This window comes from Pristis pectinata, chromosome 31 (genome assembly GCF_009764475.1).
Source record: "Pristis pectinata isolate sPriPec2 chromosome 31, sPriPec2.1.pri, whole genome shotgun sequence".
Classification (NCBI taxonomy): Eukaryota; Metazoa; Chordata; class Chondrichthyes; order Rhinopristiformes; family Pristidae; genus Pristis; species Pristis pectinata.
In genome coordinates, this window is record NC_067435.1 from 5,416,972 (window position 1) to 5,429,086 (window position 12,115).

Genomic DNA, 12,115 nt, shown 5'->3' on the forward strand with positions numbered 1-12,115 from the left:
AATATCTCAGTCCCACATTCTCTGAATGGCAAGGAGAAACAACACCCTTGTGTAACACAGCTTCATCGTTAACGCAACGCTGCCTTCCGCAGGGATTTCCTGCGAATGCGTTAACCGCCCTCGTTTGAAGTCCACAAATGAGAGAGGGCGAGCTGTCGCAAGCCAAATACAGAGACATTGGCTGCTGGGGGGAGGAGAAAGTAACGCCCCTCCCCCAGCCCTCCATTCCCCCCCTTTCTCACTCTCTCTGATGTAATATGTGACCAGATTGATTTGGAGATGTAACTATCTTTGTAAACGCCAGCCGTTCATTGTTTGGAGGTCCCCCTTTCAAGCAATTTACCTTTGTCCCACTATTAAGTTTGGCAGCTAAAACCGGCGATAATTTAACTGTTCACTGTAAGTGCAGGAAGGATTTGAAATCACAGCGGTGCTCCACAGTGGGGGTTCTGGCCCAGAGACAGAGGTGGGTCAGTGCTAACACTTACAAGTCAAGTCCCATATCAGAGTCTGCAGGACACAACCAGGAGAGCACTTCAGATTCAGGACTGAGGGAGTGCTGCTTTGCCGCAGGACTTTGTTTATACAGCACGGAAATAGGCCCTTCGGTCCATCTGGTTGCATCACAGCCTGGTACAGAGGCTCCAATTCACAGGATCGCAAGAAGCTGCAGAGGGTTGTAGATTCAGCCAGCTCCACCACGGGCACAAACCTCCCGCCATCGAGGACATCTTCAAGAGGCGGTGCCTCAAGAAGGCGGCAGCCATCACTAAGGACCCTCACTAACTGGAATATGCCCTCTTCTCATTACTACCATAAGGAAGGAACATAAGAAATAGGAGCAGGAGGAGGCCATCTGGCTCGTCGAGCCTGCTCTGCCATTCAATAAGATCATGGCTGATCTGGCCGTGGACTCAGATCCACCTACCTGCCTTTTCCCCATAACCCTTAACTCCCCAAATATGCAAAAATCTAATGAACTGTGTCTTAAATATATTTAATGAGGTAGCCTCCACTTCTTCCCTGGGCAGAGAATTCCACAGCTTCACTACTCTCTGGGAAAAGCAGCTTCTCTTCATCTCTGTCCTAAATCTAAGAGGCTGCTGAGGGTTGTAGACTCAGCCAACCTTCACCACCATCGAGAACCTCTTCAAGAGACGGTGCCTCAAGAAGGCGGCAACCATCACTAAGGGCCATCCATCCCAAATCTTGAGTATATGTCCCCTAGTTCTAGTCTCACCTACCAGTAGAAACAACCTTCCTGCCTCTATCTTATCTATCCCTTTCATAGTTTTATAGTTTCTATAAAATCCCCTCTCATTCTTCTGAATTCCAGCGAGTATAGTCCCAGGCCACTTAATCTCTCTTCATAGGCTAACCCCCTCATCCCCGGAATCAGCCTGGTGAACCTCCTCTTCGCTGCCTCCAAAGCCAGTATGTCTTTCCTCAAGTAAGGAGACCAGAAATGCACGTAATACTCCAGGTGCGGCCTCACCAGTGCCCTGTACAGTTGCAGCATAACCTCCCTGTTCTTAAATTCAATCCCTCTAGCAATGAAGGCCAACGTTCCATTTGTCTTCTTGATAACCTGGAGGTACAGGAGCCTTAAGATCCACACTCAACGATTCAGGAACAACTTCTCTCCCTCCGCCATCAGATTTCTGAACGGTCCATGAACCCATGAACACTACCTCGTTATTCCTTTGGTTTTGCTCTTTATTTATTTTTATAATTTATCGTAATTTTATATCTTGCACTGTACTGCTGCCGCAAACCAACAAACTTCACGTCATATAAGTCAGTGATAATAAACCTGATTCTGATTCTGATTCTGAACTCATCCATGCCAACTGCGTTGCCTAGTCCCATCTGCCTGTGTTTGGCCCATAGCCCTCTAAACCTCTCCTATCCATGGACTTATCTAGGTGGATTTTAAATGTTGTTAATGTGCCTGCGTCAACCACTATTTCTGGCCACTCATTCCAAATACGCAGCACCCTTTGTGTGAAGAAGCTGCCCCGATGTCCCTTTTAAATCTCTCGCCTCTGATCTTAAACCTATGCCCTCTTTGTTTTTAGCACCTCCTCCCTGGGAAAAAGTCTGTGCTTTCACCATCTCTATGCCCCCTCGTGATCTTATATACCTCTTTCAGGAAGACCTCTATTCATTCTGATAAATCCTGATAGAAGTTTATAAAATTAAGAGAAGCATAGATAGGGTTTACAGCCAGAATCATTTTAGAAATGTCAAATACTAGAGGGCAGTGTTTTAAGGTGAGAGGGGGAAAGTTTAAAGGAGATGTGCTGTGTAAATCTTTTACACAGAGGGTGGTTGGTGCCTGGAATGTGCTGCCAGGGGTGGTGGTGGAGGCAGATATGACAGTGGTGTTCAAGAGGCTTTTTGATAGACACATGAATATGCAGGGAATGGAAGGATATGGATCATGTGTAGGCAGAAAGGATTAGTTTAATCTGGCATTGTGTTCAGCACAGACATTGTGGGCCGAAGGGCCTGTTCCTGTGCTGTACTGTTCCATTTTATATGGTATTCACAGAATCACAGAGTTATTAAACATGGAAACAGGCCCACTCAGAACTCAGTGGCTCGAGCAGCATCTGTGCTGGTTTTTGACCTGAAACGTCAACAATTCCTTTCCCCCCACAGATGCTGCTCCACCTGTTGAGTTCCTCCAGCTGATAAGTATCTTTATTAGTCACGTATACATCGAAACAGAAAGTGAAATGCATCTTATGTGTAGAGTGTTGTGGGGGACAGCCCGCAAGTGAGAACTTACAAACTCCTTACAGACAGTGGCCAGAATCGAACCTGGGTTGTTGGTGCTGTAATAACGTTACTCTAACCGCTACACTACCATACCTTCCCCCATTGTTTGATTGTTTGTTGCTCCTGATTCCAGCATCTGCAGTCGCTTGTGTCTCCATAGAAACAGGCCCTTCGGCCCATCTCGTCCATGCTGACCAAGGTGTCTTTCCTGAGCTAGCCCCATTTGCTTGCATTTGGCCCATATCCCTCTAAACCTTTCCTATCCATGTACCTGTCCAAATGTCTCTTAACTGTTGTAAATGTAGCTGCCTCTACTGCTTCCTCTAGCAGCTCGTTGTAGACTATTCATATAACTGGGTTAAGGTCGAAGGTTTAGAGGGGATCTGAGGGGGAATTTTTCATACAGAGAGTGATTGAAACCTGGAGTGCACTGTCTGAGGAGGTGGTGGAGGCAGATACTCTCAGAAGATTTAAGAAGCATTGAGACAAGCACTGGGACATAGAAGGCTGGTAATTGGGACTAATACTGACAAGTACAATGGTCCGCATGGACACAGTGGACTGAGGGGCCTATTCATATTCCTTGCAACTCTATGACTTGTTTTTCAGGGTCAGGCATTGCTGGCCAAGGTTTATTGCAGATTCCTGTAAATCGGAAATTGGAAAGGAGGGAGGGAGTCAGGAAAATTACAGTCACCGGGGAAGACGTCTTCCATAGGGATCCAATAGCCAGGGGTAGAAGGAGATTTGAGGTCCTGCAGGTAGAGTGTAGGGAGCTAGGAAGGAGGTTAAAAGCAGGACTTTGAAGGTAGTCATCTCCCTGTGCTTTGTTCTAATACATCCTGAAGTAGGAGTATAGTGCAGATGAATTGAGGCTGGAGAGATGGTGCATTAGGGAGGGGTTTAGGTCACTGAGGCACTGGAACCATTTCTGAGGCAGTTGGGACCTGTACAGATCAGATAGGTTGCGCCTCAGTAGAGCACGGACCAATATCCTTGCCGGTACTGTTGGGGAGAGTTTGAACTGCCTTGTCAGGGGGACAGGAACCTCAAAGGGAATCTAGTATGAGAGAAAGAAAGCAGGAAGGGGGAGTTGGAAAATTAATAAGCAAAATAAATAGATGGTAAAAAAAATACAAGGAGCAAAGGGGATCAAAGTACAGAAAGCTGCTGAAATGTCAAAGTTAAAGATGGTGTATCCAAACCTGACAGCATTTGCAACAAGATAGATGAATTCATGGTACAAATGAGTATGATCCCGCTGCCAGAAACATAGCAGCACGGTGATCAAAGCAAGGAATTAAATATTCCAGGAAATTCAGAAGGACAGGCGTTAGCATAACAAGGAAGATAGGGAAGAAGGTTAGTGAGATAGTGAGAATGTCTTGGCATGACAAATCATGATGTAGAAGGACAATCAATTTGGGTCAAGCTAAGAAATAACAAAGGGCAGAAAACATTCATAGGAGTTATTTTTAGGCCACTAAATAGTAATTGTAATACTAGATGTGGCAATAAATCAGGAAATTAGATGTGTGTGTGTAGTAAGCAAAATAGAAGTCATGAGAGACTTTGACCCACATTTAGACTGAATGTATCAAATCTGCTATAATTAGGATGAACTTATGGAATGTATACAAGATGCTTTCCTGGACCTATGTTGAGGAGGCAGCTGGAGAGAAGGTTATTTTGGATCTTGTTTTGCGCATCGAGAAAAGGTCAATTGATAATCTTGCTATCAAGGTCCCTTTGGGGAAGAGAGATCATAATATGATGGAATTTGACATTGAGTTTGAAAGTAATGTAGTCCTAACCTAAACAAAGAAAGCTTTGAAGGTATATGAGAAGAGTTGGATGTGGTTGATGGGGAGAATACATTGAAAAGTATGGTGTGGACAGGCAATGTCAGAATCAGAATCAATTTTATTATCACTGACATATGTCATGAATTTGTTCTGTTTTGTGGCTGCAGTGCAAGACATAAAGACGTAAAAATTACTATAAGTAACAAAAATAAATAAATAGTGCAGAAGAGGAATAACGAGGGTTCATGGGTTCATGGGCCGTTCAGAAATCTGATGGCGGTGGGGAAGAAGCTGTTCCTGAATCGTTGAGTGTGGGTCTTCAGGCTCCTGTACCTCCTCCCCGATGGTAGTAACGTGAAGAGGGCATGTCCCAGATGGTGAGGATCCTTAATGATGGAAGCTGCCTTTTTGAGGCACCACATCTTGAAGATAAATATCTTTATTAGTCACATGTACATAAAAACACACCGTGAAATACATCTTTTGCGTAGAATGTTCTGGGGGCAGCCCGCAAGTGTTGCCACACTTCCGGCACCAACATAGCATGCCCACAACTTCCTAACCTGTACGTCTTTGGAATGTAGGAGGAAACCGGAGCACCCGGAGGAAACCCACGCAGACACGGGGAGAATGTACAAACTCCTTACAGACAGTGGCTGGAATTGAACCCAGGTCACTGGCACTGTAATAGCATTACACCAACCACTACACTACCATGCTACCCTTGATGGTGGGGAGGGTTGTGTCTGTGATGGAGCTGGCTGAGTCTACAACCCTCTGCTCTCTCTTTTGATCCTGTGCATTGGAGCATCCATACCAGATGGTGATGCAACCAGTCAGAGTGCTCTCCACTGTACATCTGTATACTGTAGAAAGTATATACGTCTGTATATCTGTAGAAATTTGCAAGAGTCTTTGGTGATATACTGAATCTCCTCAAACTCCTCATGAAGTAGAGCCACTGGCGTGCCTTCTTCGAGATTGCATCAATGTTTAGTATTTATTTATTTTTACTATTTATGATAAGGAAGGAGGTTATCTGACCTGTCTGCTCTGTGCTGGCCATGAAAGCAATCAGATCAATCCCATGCCCCCACTTATTTCCAAGTAACCTATTCTCTCACATATGCCCACCAACTGCACCCCGATTTTCCTACCACCCACCTAAACTAGGGACAACCTACAGTGACTAATGAACCTAATAAGCAGCATGTCTTTGGGATGTGGAAGGGAAATGGACCCCCCAAGGGAAGGCTACACAGTCACAGGGAGAAGGTACAAAGTCCACACAAACAGATCCAGGTCACTGGAACCATACTACCTGCAGCACCATTTAGTCGCAAAAAATATATGTACTCCTTACAAAACAGGAAAAATGATTCATCTGGACCAGATAAGAGAAATTAAAGATAGTGTTAAACCCAAGAAGAAGCTTATAAAGTTGCCCAGAAATAAGGGCAGGCCTGAGGACTGAGAGCATTTTTAGAACTTGGCAAAGGAGGACCAAGAAATTGATAAAAGCAGTAAGGTACAATATAAAAGTCTTCGAGTTATACAGCACGGAAACAGGCCCTTCGTCCCAACTTGTCCATGCGGACCTAGATCTCTATCCAAGCTCATTCCATTTGCCTGTGTTTAGCCCGTATCCCTCTAAACCTTTCCTATCCATGAACCTGTCCAAATGTCTTTTAAACATTGTAATTGTACCCACCTCTCCCACGTCCTCATTTCAAATACTCACCACCCTCTGTGTGAAAAACTTGCCCCTCTCACCTTAAACCTATGCCCTCTAGTTTTGGACTCCCTACCCTGTGAAAAAGACGGTGACCATCCATCTCATCTCTGCCTGTTATGATTTTATTTACCTTATTTAAGGTGTCAACCTCCCACACTCCAGGGGAACAAAAGCTCCAGAAATATTAACATGGGCTGCAAGAACTTTTATAGGCATGTAAAAAGGAAAAGACCAAAAAGGAAAAGTGTGGCCCCATAAATGGAAGAGGGATTAAACAATCACTTTGCATCTGTTTTCATAGGAGATGGACACACAACCCTACTGGATACATGAGTGAGACAAGGGTCCAGTGAGAATGAGGAACCAAGGAAAGTATTAGATAAAAACGTTGTACCAGGGAAGATGGTGAGACGGATCCTATAAACCCCAAGGGTCCCATGGGTTACATCATAGAGGCCTGAAAGATTCAGATTAGTTTATTGTCATATATACCAGGGTGCAATGAAATTCCTTGCTCGTGTGAAGCTCGCAGAAGTGGGCCTTAGAAATTGTAAACGCCAAGTTTCATAGATTCTGGATTTGTTCCTGTGGATTGGAGGGGGAGCAAATGTGAGCCCGCTATTCAAGAGAGTGGGGAGAGAGAGAGAGCAGGAAACAATAGCCTCGTGTCAGTGGTAGGGAAGATGCTGGAATCTATAATGAAGGATGTAGTAACAGATCACCTTGAAAAGAATAGCAGGATTGAGCAGAGCCATTGGGGGTTTATGAAAGGAAATTCATATTTGACCAATCTTCTAGACTTTATAGGAAGGATGTGGAAGCTTTAGAGAGGGTGCAGAGGAGATTTACCAGGATGTTGCCTGGATTGGAGAGCATGTCTTCTGAGGATAGGTTGAGTGAGCTCGGGCTTTTCTCTTTGGAGAGAAGGAGGATGAGAGGGGACTTGATAGAGGTGTACAAGATGATAAGAGGCATAGATCAAGTGGACAGTCAGAGACTTATTCCCAGGGTGACAGTGGCTAACACGAGGAGACATAATTTTAAGGTGATTGGAGGAAGGTATAAAGGGGATGTCAGGGGTAAGTTTTTTATACAGAGAGTGGTGGGTGCGTGGAACACACTGCCGGCAGAGGTCGTGGGGGCAGATACATTAGGGACATTTAAGAGACTCTTAGATAGACACACGAACGATGGAGAAATGGAGGGCTATGTGGGAGGGAAGGGTTAGGTAGATCTTAGAGCAGGATAAAATGTCAGCACAACATTGTGGGCCGAAGAGCCTGTACTGTGCTGCAATGTTCTATGTTCTATGTTCTTTGAGGATGTGACCAGCAGAATAAACAGGGAACCAGTGGATGTCGTGTGTTTGGATTTTCAGAAGGCATTCAGTCAGATCTTGCATAGGAGGGTGCTGATCAAGATTGGAGCACATGGAATGGGAGGAGCGTACGGATATGGTTTAAGAATTGGTTATCGGGCAGGTAGCTGGAGTGGGAGCTGTGACTATGGGAGACCTCTTGGATGAGAGCTTAGGTACACAATCCCTGTCAGTGACTCTGAGCAGACAAAATGTTGTATTCCCAAGTTTGCTGTCAATACTAAACCAGGTGGGATTGTAAATACAGAGAAGGGTGTAAAAAGGCTTCGAGGGGATATGAACCAGATGAATGAGTGGGCAAGAAAATGGCAAATGAAATATAATGTGAAAAAACATGAGGTTATCCATTTTGGTGCACGTAACAGAAAAGCAAGAGGCTGTTGATGTTCAAAGGGGACTTGGTGGAGCTTGTACACTGTTGCAGCAGGTGGTTAGGTAGTATGTTGGTCCTTATTACGAAAGGATTTGAATGCAGGATCAAGGAAATCTTACTGCAATTGTACAGCGCCTTAGCGAGACTGCTCCTGGAGTATTGTGTGCAGTTTTGGTCTCCTTACCTAAGAATGGATTTACTTGCCCCAAGAGGGAGTGCGGTAAAGATCCATTAGCCTTATTCCAAGGATAGCGGTGTGCTATTTGAGGAGAGATTGAGCAGACCCTAGAATTTAAAAGAATGAGAGGGCAACTCATCACAATAAAGGTCTGACAGGCTGGCTGTGAGGAGGATGTTTCCCCTGCCTGGGGAACCTAGGAACAGCGACGTAGTTTCAGACTATGGGCCAGGCTGCTTAGGACTGAGATGAGAAGAGGGTGATGAACCTTTAGAGTTCTTGACCCCTGGACAGCTGTCGAGGCTCAGTCATGGTGTTCATTCAAGTAGAGAACTGGGAGACCCACAGCTAAGTAATTATTAACCTTCATCCTTTGATTCCCCGACTCACTTCACTGCACCGTCCGTTCCCCATCACCCCACCACCCACTGCACTGTATTATCCACCCCCACTATTAGCTTCACCCCACCCAACATTTCTCATCCCCAATCCATTACCCCACCCATTGGAAATCCTGATCCCACTTAGTTAACAGGTGCCTCTCAGTCAAGAAGTGCCCTTTGCTCAGATGAACAGAGGAGGTAGAACAGTATAGCCCAGGAACAGACCCTTCAGCCCACAATGTCAGTGCTGACCATGAAACCAATACACACTAATCCCATCTGCCCACACATGGTCTATATCCCTCCATTCCCTGCCTGTTCTTGTCCTGTTTAAATGCCTCTTAAACAGGGTAGGATTGTAAGATACTGACAAGCTGAGTGCGCAAGAAAATAGCAGATGAAATATAATGTGGGGAAACTCTAAATGCCTCTGAACATGCACCTAGCAGCCTAGGGACAGCCAGTTGGCCAACAAGTCCAACATGTACCTTAGCTAACGGGGCAATGTCAAGGTTAAGGACTCTTGTCTATCATGATAAGTATGGACAGGTGTTCAACACTAGAATAGTGTAGGTCAGGGTGATGTGACAGAGGAAATGAAGAGGATGAATGGACTAGGAGTCATCCAAGTGAATGATTTATTTGAATGAGATGTTAGACAGAACAAGGTAGCATGTGTATAAGTAACGTTAGCAAAGAGCTCAGTTAAATGTCCAGAGGCTTTACATTCTACAGGGAGTAATTAAAGACATCGGGAATAAGTTGCCAGTTAGTCAAAGGAATATTAATTCACTGTAGAATGCTTGAACTAACATTAACGTTGCTGAAAGCATCAGCAATTTCAGTCCTTCTTCCTTATGTTTGTGTTCAGCCCAGACCAAATACATTGTTATTGTGAGAAGATCTAATTATTCTTAAAGCAGGCCTGGTTATTTTTATATAACAGCTCATCCACTGTTCCTAGTAGTCAGATCCTTAGTTGCTTAACTTTGCCTTTGAGGGACAGTATTAGAGACCAGTGTAGAAGTACGTGCTGAGAGATGCCCTGAAGCTTGGCGGAGCCACCTCAAAGGCTCTGTGGGGAAGGACCACAGTCTAGAGCCCTGCTGCCACTAGGTCCTGTATAACAGCCTCCCAAACAGCTCACCAATGCAATGCTTAAGGATGAAATATTGGTGGTGTTGAGATATGTATTGAATTGCTTGGTACAGTGATTACGTCCCAATTGTATAATGGCATACATTATGAATAAAGTATATTTTTGTCAAAGGAACTTAGAGAACAATGCAACATCATGTGATCCCTATCAGATGTCCCTATGCTATCTTTTATCTTTGCTGTGCGTTTATTCTTAAAATTCTTCACTGACACCTGAGAGCTTCTCAGTAAACATGTACTAAGTCAGTAAGCTGGCTTCATCAATCACTAGTTGGGCAGATCCTCGTCTCCTGCCTCCACACAGCCCCCCTGCCTCTCAGGCTAAGAGAGTGATGGAACAATCTCCGCCAATCTAGTTGGAATCACCCTCGACAATGAAGATGTCTCAAACTATCTGGGGCGCAGTGGTCTGTTAGATCAAGAGAGTGTGTCCTCCCCCTCTGTATGGCTGCAGAGTGCACAGTTCAAGCACTTACACCAGCAGCTCCCAAATCCACAAGATCCAACCACACAGCAGAGACAAGACTCTGCAGATGCCAGTCCTGATGCAGGGTCTCGACTCGAAATTCCCTTCCCCTCACAGATGCCGCTGAGTTCCTCCAGCGGATCACTTGTTGCTCCAGACTCCAGCATCTGCAATCTCTTGTGTCTCCATTTTACTGCTCCACTGTGAAGCCCCTTTGAAGAAATTTTCCTCCTCTCTCCGACGAGTGATACCCTCTCTCACTGCTGCCCCTCTCTGGTTTCTACTGCTCTTTCAGCACAATGTAATTAAGACTCGCTGTGCGTCCCTCCTCAGCACTTGATTTCACCACCATCTTGTCCCACGTGGTCTCCAGCTCCATTTCCAGGCCTCCCCGTTCGGCCCCATTCACCTCACCACTTCTCCCTGCGGTTTCCCCTCCGTCTCCTACGCTCTATCAGTCCCAATGCAGGGCTTCTACCCAAGACCTTGGCAATTCCTTCCCCCCCACTGATGCTGCTCGACCCATCAGGTTCCTCCACCAGGTTACTTGATGACCCAGACAGTCAAAGGCATTGAACACCTGGGAACACCATTAGCTCTGGTCTTTCTGCTGATCTTTGCACTGCACAGAGTTGGAGGCATCTCCCTGTTCACTGGTTAAACTCCAGGAGTTCCAGAGCTAACTACCAGCTTCAGTATCACTTCGGTGCTGGGAGGAGAATGTTCACCACCATCTTCTCAAACCAACTGGAGATAGAATCATGGAGACATACAGCATGGAAACAGGCCCTCCGACCCAACTCATCCATGCTAACCCAAGCTTGTCCCATTTGCTGCCTTTGGCCCATATCCCTCTAAACCCCTCCTATCCATGTACCTGTCCAAAATGGTGAATGAACACAATACATTTCAACTCTTGTATCCTTCACATTTTGCTACTGCATTCCAAATTATTCTTGTTTTCTTTAACTTGAACATAAAGTCAGTCAGCTTCCCTTTGAAGATCGACAAATCTGAATGAAGGATTTGGGTTCAAAAAAAAAAGACAGGCTTCTAGAGGAACTCAGCGGGTCAGCCAGCATCTGTGGAGGGAAATGGACAGTCAGCGTCTCAAGTTGAGAACCCTGACTGAAAGAGTACAGGGGAGATAGTATAAAGAGGTGAGCGGTAGGAGTGAGGCAAGAGCTGGCAAGCGATAGGTCGAGCCAGGTGGGAAGGGGTCGATTGGCAGATGGGGTCAGGTGGGAAGGGGAAGGGTGGAGGTAGAGAGGGGCTGGAAGGTGAGAGGCAGAGGTGACAAAGAGCTGAAGATGATGGAACCAGATAGGAGGGGAAGTGGAGCGTGGAACCACGTGAGGGAGGTGGGGAGGGCAGATGGGAACAGTGGGGGGAGGGAAAGAAACTGAGTGATGGGAGGTGTGGGGGGTTGGCTGTGTGTAGGAGAACCTGGGTAGATCAGAAGGAGAGAGAAACAGCCAGAAAGAGAGCAGGTTACCCGAAACTGGAGAATTCAGCACTGATACCATTGGGTTGTAGACTACCCAGGTGGAATACGAGCTGTTGTTCTTCCAGAAGAGCAAATGCCAATACTGGTCTTAACTTGGGCTCAGTGTGGTGGTGTGGGTAATGGAGATAAAGTGGGGAGTCTGACATTAACTATCACCTGACAATGCAAAATACCTGGCAGCTGCGAGGAGATCATTACACCCACTGTGTACAAGGTTAATGACAGCTCTTTGCATTTCATTGTAATGATCGATGGACCGAACAATTAGAACCAGGAGTGAGCCATTCAGCACCTTGCACCTGCTCCATCATTCAATAAGGTCTTGGACTTTGGAATAATTTTCTTTCC